The sequence below is a fragment of the Lithobates pipiens genome, unplaced genomic scaffold (assembly GCF_037356315.1).
Source record: "Lithobates pipiens isolate NorthernLeopardFrog02 unplaced genomic scaffold, aLitPip1_a1.2 Scaffold_13, whole genome shotgun sequence".
NCBI lineage: Eukaryota > Metazoa > Chordata > Amphibia > Anura > Ranidae > Lithobates > Lithobates pipiens.
Genome location: NW_027507718.1, coordinates 192,949,608 through 192,963,886, shown reverse-complemented (window position 1 = coordinate 192,963,886; position 14,279 = coordinate 192,949,608). Strand labels below are relative to the sequence as shown.

The following is a 14,279-nucleotide window of genomic DNA, read 5'->3' as shown; positions in this document are numbered from 1 at the left end:
AAAAAAATCAGTTAAATGAGAAAGGAAGGAATGAAAAGCAAAAGTAAAATGAGGCAAAGTTGATCTTTTACACACAGTTTTCATAGCTGCAGAGCAGGAAGCAGTGAAGAGATTACAACAGTCTCCACACAAAGCTAATGTTAGATGAGACAGCGAGAAAAATAGTATGGGTCACTTTAACACTGGGCTATACTACCTATGGTCACAGCATACATTTTCATGTTATAACATCACTGTTGCAATATCATTTCAAACAATAGTTATTTTTGACAATCCAATTGAGGCTGGGTTCACACTGGTACACTGCAGTTTGGCCGCAGCACAGGTGCATGTGTAGTTTCCATGCATTTTACCCAAGCTATTGGATATAGTCCCACTGAATTCTATTAGGTTACACTTTCTAAAAGCGCATGCAGAACTTTTGGTGCTCTTTCAGAAAACGCAGAAAAAACATGCAACCTAAAGAGTCAATGGGAACGCAGTTAAAAACATTGGAAACTTACGGAAAGCGAGCTTACACCTGTGCTGCAGCTAAACCACAGCGCATCAGTGTGAACCCAGCCTTAACCCTTTAAAGTCCACATTTTTCAATGAGTTAGCGTGACTCAAAATGTGCGCTACCAAATGGTGGAGCAGAACGTTAAAGGGTTAAGCTTGCTTGAAAAATCTCCTTTCATGTTGTGAGTTCTGCAAACACAAACAGAAACATAAGGGCTAAAGAGTAGCCAGTTTGTTGTAAAAATCAATCCATCAGATGCAAAAGGGAAATATATGTACTCCTCCCCTCAAATAGCCCCTTGAAAGTCCAGGGATGAAATGTAACTAATGTAGACTTAGCTAGCTCTGAAGAAGAGGGTACTGCCCTGGAAACATGTAAGGCACACTCCTAACATTTGGACAACACTTGTACACGACATGGGACAGTTTACACTGGATTAAGCGACGTGCCTGTCTACACTTACGTTTGTGAGTATATGTCATCAATTTTTTATTCAAATAAAGTGGCTTGGCAATGCACAAGGCCGGTAAACCCTCTCTTTGTGTATTATGTTGTGAGTTCCGCTTGTCCGCTTTCCCTCTCTTTTGAAAAGTTCCTGGATTTCCTGCATGCTTTGTGGCTTTTCCTTTGCTGTTTACTTGGGATTTCTAAGGACTGCATATCCCATGGTAACTTGCTGTCTGTAACCGGAGATTGCTGTACCGACTCTGGCTCCTGAAACTCCGCCTCTCAGAACCTCTGTAGTTCAGAAGGCAGGCTCTATTAAATGTGTCACACAGCAGTGCCCACACAAAGGACACGTGTCACAGAATTTGTTGGAATCAAACAGGAATTAATGTTATACATCTACACAGCTGTTTGTACAACCAAACTCAGCCATATTGATACTTGCAGTCCCACGTGTTTAAAGGAGAAAGGAATGTGGCACCAAAACACAATCTGAATAGCAGAATGAGTTCTATTCAGCCCACCTGGAGTGTACTGAACTTCAAAGACAATATGGTGCCGGTCTGTCTGCAAGAACAAAGAAGATAATTAGTGAGCGGGAGGGGCGTCCGAGATCGAACCACAAGATGGGAACCCAGTCGGAGCAGTTGCAATTCATGGGCAGACACTGCCCCCCCAGAGGCCAAGTATGGCAGGACTGTCCGAGGTGATTAGCCTGGGGGAGGAAACGCCCCAGAGACGCTGATTGGTCCACGGGAAAAATAGGGTGGGCTATGGGGTGTGGTATGGCTGAGGTATGTTTAACAAAAAGGGTTTCAACAATGAGTTCGGTCTCTATTCCATCAGGAGGTACAGTCACGAGGATCGGATAAGTATAAGGCTTATGTTGTATTCTGATTGTATGCTATGTATTATTGTAACTTCTATTGATACTTTATGCACGCTTTCTTATTTCCTTGGGAAATAAATGAGATTTAATTGATCTTAGACCGTGTATTGATTTCATAGCCAATGGTGGTAGTATTGTGATATTAACGATAGCATGTGCTTGGCGTATTGATAGCTAAAGTATAGGGACTAGACAAAGTAATACATAACTGATAATAATAATAATAGATTGAATTGATCAGTTACTTCAGAATTCAAGGAAGTAAATGTGTGGAATTAACAAAAAGTACGTTTATGAATTTAAGATTGATCAGATTAATGAGAGCAAGATAAAAATCATTTAAATCCAATCTGGAAATGAACGTATGATATTACACTTTGACCCTAAATGTGCTAAAAACTATGAACTTCAGAATATCCTTACTACTGGTAGATAATCTGCTAACCCCAGGGACTTCCTACAATCTTTCCATTCTATCTCCTTAAAGTGTTAATAAGCCCAGGACCCTGCATGCATTATATCTGGTCTCCCACAGTACACTGAACATGGAAATGCAATAGTTTTATTAAATATAAACTGCTAAATACCTTTTCTCGTCAGTAGTTAGAGCAGCCCTGTGAGTTCTATCAGTGTCTGGCTAAACACTTGTTAAAGCATTTAGGAGGAGTTTTCATTATCCCCCAATTGTCCTATGTGGCTGCAGTACCCCTGACCCTCTGGACAGTGTCGATTGCATGTGATCAGCACAGAGCCACTCTCCCAAAAACAAAAACAAAAACTCTCTAGCAATAAACACCAAATTGAGCATGTACAGCTTGCCCCCAAGGCTCTGTACTATCAGTAAATGGATTGGGGACAGTGGAAGAAGAGGATCAGAAAATACAGGATTAAACAGCCTTTTTACATAATGCAGAGGATTGACCCCTTAGATTCCACAGTGGGTATAACAAGCATGCTTTACTGCATACACAGGCCGATTTTACTGTTGCAGGTTTAGTAACACTTTAAATCCGAAGCCTAGCCTCGAAGAACATCCCCACACTGCCCCTATAAACCATACACTTCCCCTCCACACATACCCTGTATTCTCACTCAACTACAATATACTGACCACTGGGGAAAAAAAATTATACACCACATGGAGGTTTACTGTATATTTGAATCATTTACACTGAGAAGAAAACAGTATAATTGGGAAGAAGATTTGTCTAGGTAATTTGTGTATTAGTCCCATACTGCATATATACATAAAATTAGCATCTAAATCACTAGAGCCATAAAAGTTGTTAGTGTGGCCATCAATGGCCAAATACCAGCTCCTAGAGGATAAGATTAATGCCCTGCTCACACCTAAGCAATGATACAGCTTCATGTTTTTAGAACTTTTTTTATGTGGCACCATTCATTTAAATGAGCCTCCCTCCACTTCACAAATATGCTAAAGAAGCTCATGTAGCAAATTTTGCCACTGAGCATTTTTGCATTTTTTGTCAATCAGCAAAACACATGACTGAAAGGTGTTTGAGTGTAGTAGGTATGGCGATGGTCTATTTATTAACATGTGGTGCCCTTTAAATAAAATGTAGATCCCTGGTGTATAATTAAATTCCAATTTAGTTTCTATACCTCAGTGTAATCAAACCTTATTCTTTGAACTTAGTTTGTTAATAGAATTTGGAAAGTGACAGGTGCTCTTAATTATTCAAAATCAAATAAATAAAAACAACACGGTGTAATTGTGGACTCCTGGTGGGAAGTGGGAAGCTGGCCGCCCCGTGATCGGTGGATGAGATGGAGGGGCTGAATTTCTAAAAGAGGAAAGTGAGGAGAGATACTTAACCACTTCAATACAGGGCACTTTCGCCCCCTTCCTTCCCAGCCCAATTTTCAGCTTTCATCGCTCTAGCGCTTTCAGTGACAATAAGGCGATCATGCTACACTGTACCCAAATTAAATTTTTATCATTTTGTTCGCACAAATAGAGCTTTATTTTGGTGGTATTTATTCACGACTCCGTTTTTTTTTTTTTTGCGATATAAGCGCAAAAAAAGCGGAAATTTGAAAAAAAAAACCAATATTTTCTTTTTTCTATTTTAACCAGTTGCCGACCGCCGCACGACGATGTACGTCGACAGCATGGCACGGGCAGGCATATTGGCGTACATGTACGTCCCTTGCCTCCCGCGGGTCGGTTTTCGTCCGGGAGCGATCCGGGACGAGGGGGCAGCCATTCATTCATGGCCACCCCCACGCGATCGCTCCCGACGAATAGGAATCCCCCGTGACATCACTTCCTCTCCTGTAATGTAAACACAGGAGAGGAAGTGATGTATTCTCTCCTCCGTGTCAGTATTTTTCGTTCCGACACGGAGGAGAGCGGATCGGTGAGTTGCACCAACACTCTACACACACAGTAGAACATGCCAGGCACACTCACACCCCCCCGATCACCCCCCCCAATTACCCCTGCCCCCCAGTCACAGTGACACCAATGTCATTTTTTTTTTTTTTTTTTTTTTTTTGCATTGGTGTCATTTGTGACTGTAATAACTGTTAGGGCAGTTAGGGTTAGCCCCCTTTAGTTCTAATGTACCCCCCTAACCCCCCCAATAAAGGTTTAACCCCGTGATCACCCCCCGTCGCCAGTGTCACTAAGGCTGGGTTCACATTGCAGCGGTTTATGAGAACGAATGTGATTCGCACCGCACTGCAGTGCAAATCACATCCGATCTCTGTGCGATTCGAGTTCAGCCATTCGCCGCACCCGCCGCAAATTCGCACGGGACCCTTTTTTTGGCCCGCAGCAGAATCGGATCGCATGGGTGTTCACACCATGCGATCCGAGTTTGCAGATCGCACTGCGATATGCGAACTGATCTGGGGGTGTCAGTAACATTTCACTGACACTCCCAGCAGTCCGCATAGGGCAGTGTGAACTGCCGCCGGGAGGCATGCGATGCGGGAACCCGCCGCGGATTCGCGGCGTTTCCGCATCGCTCCAGTGTGAACCCAGCCTAATAAGCGATCATTTTTCTGATCGCCGTATTAGTGTCACAGGTGACGCTAGTTAGGCAGGTAGGTATTTAGGTTCGCCGCAGCTTTTTATAGCGCCAGGGACCCCCATATACTACCGCATAAAGCCCCCTGATTGCCCCCTAGTTAACCCTTTCACCAGTGATCACCATATAACTGTTACAGGTGACGCTGGTTGGTTAGTTATTTTTTTATAGTTTCAGGGCACGCGCCATTTATTACCTAATAAAGGTTTAACCCCCTGATCACCCGGCGGGTGTCATTTGTGACTAATAACTGTTAGGGCAGTTAGGGTTAGCCCCCTTTAGTTCTAATGTACCCCCCTAACCCCCCCAATAAAGGTTTAACCCCGTGATCACCCCCCGTCGCCAGTGTCACTAAGGCTGGGTTCACATTGCAGCGGTTTATGAGAACGAATGTGATTCGCACCGCACTGCAGTGCAAATCACATCCGATCTCTGTGCGATTCGAGTTCAGCTATACAGATAGTATGGCTGAATTCGTGTCGCACCCGCCGCACCCGCCGCAAACTCGCACGGGACCCTTTTTTTGGTCCGCAGCAGAATCGGATCGCATGGGTGTTCACACCATGCGATCCAAGTTTGCAGATCGCACTGCGATATGCGAACTGATCTGGAGGTGTCATTAACATTTCACTGACACTCCCAGCAGTTCGCATAGGGCAGTGTGAACTGCCGCCGGGAGGCATGCGATGCGGGAACCCGCCGCGCATTCGTGGCGTTCCCGCATCGCTCCAGTGTGAACCCAGCCTAATAAGCGATCGTTTTTCTGATCGCTGTATTAGTGTCACAGGTGACGCTAGTTAGGCAGGTAGGTATTTAGGTTCGCCGCAGCTTTTTATAGCGCCAGGGACCCCCATATACTACCGCATAAAGCCCCCTGATTGCCCCCTAGTTAACCCTTTCACCAGTGATCACCATATAACTGTTACAGGTGACGCTGGTTGGTTAGTTATTTTTTTATAGTTTCAGGGCACCCGCCATTTATTACCTAGTCTCACTAGTGTACCCCTAAATTTAGGGGTGTCTACTTTCCAAAATGGGGTCATTTGGGGGGGGTTTGTGCCATCTTGGCATTTTATGGCCTTCAAAACTGTAACGCCCTTAGAAAGCCTGAAGGCGGTGCTTGGTTTTCGGGGCCCCGTACGCGGCTAGGCTCCCAAAAAGTCCCACATATGTGGTATCCCCGTACTCAGGAGAAGCAGCAGAATTTATTTTGGGGTGTCATTTCACATATGCCCATGGCATGCATGAGCAATATATCATTTAGTGACAACTTTGTGAAAAAAAAAAAAAAAAAAAAAAAAGTTTGTAATTTTCCCGCAACTTGTGGCAAAATATAAAATATTCCATGGACTCAACATGCCTCTCAGCAAATAGCTTGGGGTGTCTACTTTCTAAAATGGGGTCATTTGTGGGGGTTTTGTGCCATCTTGGCATTTTATGGCCTTCAAAACTGTAATAGGTAGTGAGAAGTGAACTCAAAAATTTACGCCCTTAGAAAGCCTGAAGGCGGTGCTTGGTTTTCGGGGCCCCGTACGCGGCTAGGCTCCCAAAAAGTCCCACATATGTGGTATCCCCGTACTCAGGAGAAGCAGCAGAATTTATTTTGGGGTGTCATTTCACATATGCCCATGGCATGCATGAGCAATATATCATTTAGTGACAACTTTGTGAAAAAAAAAAAAAAAAAAAAAAAAGTTTGTAATTTTCCCGCAACTTGTGGCAAAATATAAAATATTCCATGGACTCAACATGCCTCTCAGCAAATAGCTTGGGGTGTCTACTTTCTAAAATGGGGTCATTTGTGGGGGTTTTGTGCCATCTTGGCATTTTATGGCCTTCAAAACTGTAATAGGTAGTGAGAAGTGAACTCAAAAATTTACGCCCTTAGAAAGCCTGAAGGCGGTGCTTGGTTTTCGGGGCCCCGTACGCGGCTAGGCTCCCAAAAAGTCCCACATATGTGGTATCCCCGTACTCAGGAGAAGCAGCAGAATTTATTTTGGGGTGTCATTTCACATATGCCCATGGCATGCATGAGCAATATATCATTTAGTGACAACTTTGTGAAAAAAAAAAAAAAAAAAAAAGTTTGTAATTTTCCCGCAACTTGTGGCAAAATATAAAATATTCCATGAACTCAACATGCCTCTCAGCAAATAGCTTGGGGTGTCTACTTTCTAAAATGGGGTCATTTGTGGGGGTTTTGTGCCATCTTGGCATTTTATGGCCTTCAAAACTGTAATAGGTAGTGAGAAGTGAACTCAAAAATTTACGCCCTTAGAAAGCCTGAAGGCGGTGCTTGGTTTTCGGGGCCCCGTACGCGGCTAGGCTCCCAAAAAGTCCCACATATGTGGTATCCCCGTACTCAGGAGAAGCAGCAGAATTTATTTTGGGGTGTCATTTCACATATGCCCATAGCATGTGTGAGCAATATATCATTTAGTGACAACTTTGTGTAAAAAAAAAAAAAAATTTTTTTTTTTGTCATTATTCAATCGCTTGAGGCAAAAAAATAAAATATTCAATGGGCTCAACATGCCTCTTATCAATTTCCTTAGGGGGTCTACTTTCCAAAATGGGGTCATTTGGGGGGGTTTTGTACTGCCCTGCCAATTTAGCACCTCAAGAAATGAGATAGGCAGTCGTAAACTAAAAGCTGTGTAAATTCCAGAAAACGTACCTTAGTTTGTAGATGTGACAACTTTTGCGCAAACCAATAAATATACAATTATTGACTTTTTTTTTACCAAAGACATGTGGCTGAATACATTTTGGCCTAAATGTATGACTAAAATTGAGTTTATTGGATTTTTCTAATAACAAAAAGTAGAAAATATCATTTTTTTTCAAAATTTGCGGTCTTTTTATGCTTATATCGCAAAAAATAAAAATCGCAGAGGCAATCAAATACCATCAAAAGAAAGCTCTATTTGTGGGAAGAAAAGGACGCAAATTTTGTTTGGGTACAACATTGCATGACCGCGCAATTACCAGTTAAAGCAGCGCAGTGCCAAAGTGTAAAAAGACCTCTGGTCATTTACCAGCAAAATGGTCCGGTCTGAAAGTGGTTAAAAGAAATCCAATAAAATCAAATTTTGTCATAAATTTAAGCCAAAATGTATTCTGCTACATGTTTTTGGTAAAAAAAATTCCGTTAAGTGTATAATAATTGGTTTGTGTGATCACGGACATATGTACGCAAATGATCACGTACATATGTGTGCAGGTGATCACGTACATATGTGTGCAGGTGATCACGTACATATGTGTGCAGGTGATCATTGGGACATGTGATTTTAGTGGGACATATGTGGGGGACATGTTTTTATTATTAGGGACATGTGTTTTTATTATTTGGGGACATGTGTGGGGACATTGTGTGGTGTGTTTACTGTGTGGTGATTTGTGTTTACACTAGACTGGTAATCAGTGAGTAGAAAGCTGTAAAAAACAGCTCATACTCACTGATCATCAGCCGGCTGCAGCGATCTGCTCTCCTCTCCTCAGCGATGACTTCTGTGTGAGGAGAGGAGGAGCCGATTGCCTAGCAACCGGCTGTTTGTTTACATCACATGACGGCCGTGATTGGACACGGGCGTCATGTGATCAAGAGGGCCAATCACAGAGCCCTCCTGCCGATCTGAGATGCGCCGTGTCCGGGTGACACGGGCACATCGGGATCGCGCCGCTGCGCGGGCACGCGCGCGCGATCCCGCTCCTTCTGATGGACGTTCCTGAACGTCCTATCAGGAGTAGACGGCTCCCACCCGGCCGTATATGTGCATTGGCCGGGTGGGAAGTGGTTAAAAGAAAAGTGAAGATTTTTTTTTTTTGCACATTCATACTTACCTAGGTGGATGCAGCATAGGTCAGATGTTGCATCTGTCCCCCGGCGTCTGTACACTGAGAACCGAGCGATCCAACAACTCCGATTGCTCCATTTTCAAAGCTCTGTGAGAAGAAAGCTGTAAACTGTCAGTCACAGCTCTCTACTCTGCTTGCTCATTGGTGGACTGAGCTGTGGAGGAGGCGGAGCAGCCATCTCAGGCTCTTAGCAGCTCACTGAGAGGCTGAGCGTGTGTTAGTTCAGGGATCTGGCAGATCCAGACTCCGTGGTTGGGATGATGCGGTGCCTGGACTGACATTGGTGAAAATGGGTCACAGGGGTGCAAAACGATCTGCAATCCTGTGATCCATAGGAAAAGTACAGCCAAACTAGCTTTGGCTATACTTCTCCTTTAAAAAGGCGTGGATCTGGGTCTTCTCCACAGTGGCATAAACTGTGAGCGTGAGAAAATCCCTGGTTGGGGGGGGGGGGGGGGGGGGACGACTAAGAAGCACCAGCACAAGGCGATATGCACGATTGAAGAGCACCTGTCACATAATCTATTGACTATTTGTGCAAGAATTATCCACATATATAGTATCTCACAAAAGTGAGTATGCCCCTCACATTTTTGTAAATACTTTAATATTTTATTATACCTTTTCATGTGACAACACTGAAGAAATTACACTTTGCTACAATGTAAAGTAGTGATTGTACAGCTTGTATAAACGTGTACATTTGCTGTCCCCTCAATAACACACAGCGATTCATGTCTAAACTGCTGGCAACAAAAGTGAACACACCTCTAAGTGAAAATGTCCAAATTGGGCCTAAAGTGTCAATATTTTGTGTGGCCACCATTATTTTCCAGCACTGCCTAAATCCTCTTGGCCATGGAGTTCACCAGAGCTTCACAGGTTGCCATCGGAGTGCTCTTCCACTTCTCCATGACAACATAACAGATCTGGTGGATGTTAGAGACTTTGCTCTCCTCCACCTTCTGTTTAAGGATGCCCCACAGATGCTCAATAGGGTTTAGGTCTGGAGACATGCTTGGCCAGTCCATCACCTTCACCCTCAGTTTCTTTAGCAAGGCAGTGGGCATCTTGGAGGTGGGTTTGGGGTCGTTATGTTGGAATACTGATTTGCGACCCAGTCGCCAAAGGGAGAGGATCCACTAAACTGAATAAAATACTATTTGCAGGGGCGGAGCTTGCCGGGGACTGCAATGGCCGCATGAGAACGGAGCTCCACACTCACCAAGGACACAGCAGCACATAGCAGCCTGCACAGCAACGATCCGGACACCCTGAATTGGCGACTTCATCTCAAGGAAGCTGACCGACATGACGAACAAGAGGAAGGGGCACCAGAAGCCACAGAGGCTGACAGCCTATTTTACACTGGGGCAGAAGCAAGATGGCGCCGGCTCTCCTGTACCATCTTCAGCCAGCACTCCCCAGCACATGCAGAAAAAGAACAATCCTCCTAAAAGGAATACACCACGAGTAGCCAACACTTCTCTCTATCTACATCTATATCTGGGAGCCCTGAGAAGGCCTGATTCAGGCTGGATGGCACGGATCCTACACTCAAGGTGAGCGTGGGCCTAGACTCTGGGGATGACACCAGGGAGCTCTCTGACTCAATAGATCATTTCCCCACTAGCAATCAGCCGGTATTAGATACCACTCCTAAGGATATGCTGGTATCCCTTAGAAGGTCACTCCACAGTGACACGATGGCATGTGTTCATAAGTTTGGGAAAGTAATAGTCAGTGTCTGCAAGGGTTGATCATGTAGAAACGAAGATGGGGAGTATGCTTCCACAAGTAACAGTCTCATTGACGCACATGACACCCAGGAAGAGGAGATGGAGGCAGTTAAGGCTAAAATTGCAGACATCGAGGACCGTTCCAGAAGGAACAACCTAAAGACAAGGGGGGGTCCCCAAAACCATTCAACAATCAGAGCAGCGCAATTATGTTACTCAAGTGTTCACTTCCATTCTGCCTGATCTTACAGAATTGGATGTTACAGTGGACAGAAGTCATAGACTGCCAAAAAAGGTGGGAAAGAATACATAGTGGATTCCCTCACAAAAGGCCTAAATCTGCTGAGAACATGGCAACCTGGTTATATGGAATGCCCATAAGGCATACATGAGAGGGGTTCTAATAAAATTGAGGGCAAGGGCTAAGAGACAGAGGAGACAGCGTATACAAGATATCATTTCTAAAATCCACACTCCAGAAACACATAACAAAGCAAATGCTTCCCCGTTAGCATCAGAACAATTAACACAGCTTAGGTATGAACTACGCTTAATCCTACTCAATAATTTTGAAAAAGCCTCTAAACGTCTTGAAATTACCTATTACGTAAGTGGGAACAGAGCCGGGAGACTTTCAGCCAATCGTCTCAAAGGGCAGAGACGCAAAACAAAAATTCCATATGTTCTACATCCCAAAACTCAAGAAAAGCTACACGATCCACAGGCTATAGCTGATGCATTCAGCTGCTATAATAGCGCTGTCTATTAACAACTGGTGGTGCCCTTAACTGCCTACTCAGGGGACGTTGTGTTACTGGGCAGATTCTCAAAACTATTACAACAGGAACTTAATAAGGCAATCACCCTGATCACTACAGATTTAATGGGGGACCTGCAGTCAGTTGGAGAACACCTGGATACCAAAGAATCTAAAATGGATGGTACAGTGCACAGAGTAAACCAGAATTCCAAAATGATCACATTCCTCCAAACAGCATTCGAACCAGGTAAATGCAAAGATGGAGGATCTGGAGAACAGATCCAGAAGATAGAACGTCTGCCTCCGAGGGCTTCCAGAGACCCATTCTGATCTGGAGGACGCAGCTGATGAGAGCTTATCCCCGATATCACTCCACACCATCTGGAAATCAATTGGATTCACCAGGTCCTCACCGTCCCTAGACAAGATGGCTTACCCAGAGATATCATGAAACCTCATTTCTAAATCGCATGAAGAAAAATATGAGGTCGGCTGCGAGGGCTCTACCCGATCTTTCTTTGCGCAGTCATCCTATTCAAATATTCGCGGACTTGTCACCCTTTACAGTCCAGAAATATGGTTCTTTCAAGCCACTGCTTACGCAACTACTCAACCAGCATATCAAGTACAGATGCCAGTTTCCTTTCCATTTGTCCTCTAAATACAAAGGGAAGAAGACCCATTCATTCACTAATTTCAAGGATGGTGAGAAATTTATTCGGAAAATGATTGTCCTCCCTACAGATCCACCAGCTTTGCGAAACTGCCATCAGGAGGACCATCCACTTTCATCAATTTGGTCCCAACAACCGGGCCCCTACAGCCACAGATCTCCATCAGTTAGCTGATTTGGCACAAGGGCAAGCTATGTCGCATGCTCTGCATTGAGAGTCTGCTGCACTTCCGTCTTTGAGTGATTATTTTATTGACGTTTTAGGATGTTTGAGTTCCTGTATGTTTTCACATTTTCCATTGTTCTTTCCTTTAAATGGTGAGATATTCACCAACGCATGGCCTTGAGCAATAGCGGAGTAATTATTAGCCAAGTTTGAGACTTCCTTCCCCTCTCCCCAACTGCCTCTCCCAACTTTAAACCCTTCATCCTTCCTTTCCCGCCACCTGGTCTGGTCCTGTTATAACTTGCCTTAGGCCAAAAATTTTATGACCTGATTGTGCTGTCTTTTTCACTAGTTCCTGATTTCCTGAAATGGTCCAGCTTATGCCCATCTGATTCTGCCCCCCCCATTGGCCTTCAGGCACTTGATAAATCCCCCATGTGATCCCACGTGGACAGCAGGGGCACCTTTCAATTATACTACAGTATTATAGTAGTGGGCTCGTATGGGCACTCACTTTTCCCCACCAATCCTCTACCTCCACGATTTGATAATGATGGATATGTGTCGGCGGGTATACGCATGCCACCTACAGTGAACTTGTCTTCACCTATAGAGTGGGGGATAACTCCATGACCTTCATTGGGGATTATGTCCCAATTACCAATGTTAGCTGGAAAACTAAGTTATACTAGTTTAATTGTTGAATTGACATTACTAGTAAACACTTACATGCTTCTTACCTACTCTCTTCCTTTTTCTGACTTTTTCCCTCTTTATTACACATACCTTTCCCCAGTGAGCCTCTTTGGTATGCATTACAGATTTAATAATTTTAAAGGGTCCCATTGACGTGGTCAACTGGTCACGAGGGTAATCACCAGGGAGTGCAACCTACCTACCTATCATGACACCCTTCAGTTTAACTCACTACACTGTAGTGACACAAAACGCACAAGGCTGCAATTCCCCTCTAAAGAGAAATAAAGCTTACCATTGTTGTAACAAACTAGGAAGTGATGTTCTACTTCAAGTAATACACTTCTCCAAGTCCTCTACCCCAGATTTCGCCACCCTAAACATCCTACATATTACTTAGCCAGCAGCATCGAGAAAAAGTGAGGAGTGGCAATATGTTTTGCAAAAAAAGTCCCCTGCACACCGAAAAAAGGTTATAAAGGACAAAGATGGTAGATATATGGGTAAATGATATGGTCGTCACCTTCGTATCTTACTACGCCTCCATCTCTGGTCAACTGGGATTCTTCCATAGGCTGCTGGATATTATCCTGCCCCATGTGGAGGGCCACTTGATCATTGGGGAAGATAGTAACACCTCCCTAGACCAAATTCTGGACAAAATATGACCCACATAGGTCATATCTGAAGGTCATAAATGCGCATTGTTCACAGACGACAATGTTACTTCTCTCCTCCCCCACTACCTCTATACTCAATCTATATGTGGACTTTCAACTCTTCTCCTCCACATCCGGACTTAGAGCTAACCATAACAAATCATTGGCAACAAATATATCATTGGAACAGCAAACAGTCCAGTCTCTCCAAAACACTTGCCCCTTCAAGTGGCCTACCACTATATAAAATACTCTCAGATAACGTACAACAGACTAAGAATCCCCTATAGTGGTTTGGCAGGCTGCAATCACTCAAAATGAATGTTTTGCCAAGATCCAAGATTGTTGTATCTCTTTCGTACACTCCCAGTGTCTTTACATGTCTGATCTAAATAAATTTTAAAGAAAACTGTTAGCGTATATTTTGGGCGGTAAGGGGACTAGGGTGAATATAAAGACATTTTATGCTCCTTTATGCTCAAGGGGAGGCTTATGCCGCGTACACACGGGCGGACTGTATGGCGTACTTAGTCCGTCGAAACACATTTCAGCGGACAGTCCGCTCGTGTGTGGGCTTCAGCTGACTTTTTCAGCGTGCAGTCCGGCGTACTAAGAATTTCGGATTTTTCGAAATTCTGTCCGTCGTACTTTGGTTTCAGCGGACAATCCGCTCGTCAGTATGCTAGTTCGACGGACTAAGAATGGCGCATGCCCAGAAAGGATTTACACGGCGGAAGGGTGCTTTGCTGTGTATTGGACTTCCTATTTCTAGTCCCGTCGAACATGCTGTACACGTCATCGCGCAAGCTTTCGACGGACTGTTTGGGTATC

The 14,279-nt window shown here is 44.2% G+C and overlaps 1 protein-coding gene across 2 annotated transcripts in view; it reads right to left on the bottom strand.

Annotated features, from left to right (window-relative positions):
* Positions 1-14,279, bottom strand: part of SBNO2 (strawberry notch homolog 2) — a 163,969-nt gene that overhangs the window by 125,147 nt on the left and 24,543 nt on the right. The window lies entirely within an intron of this gene.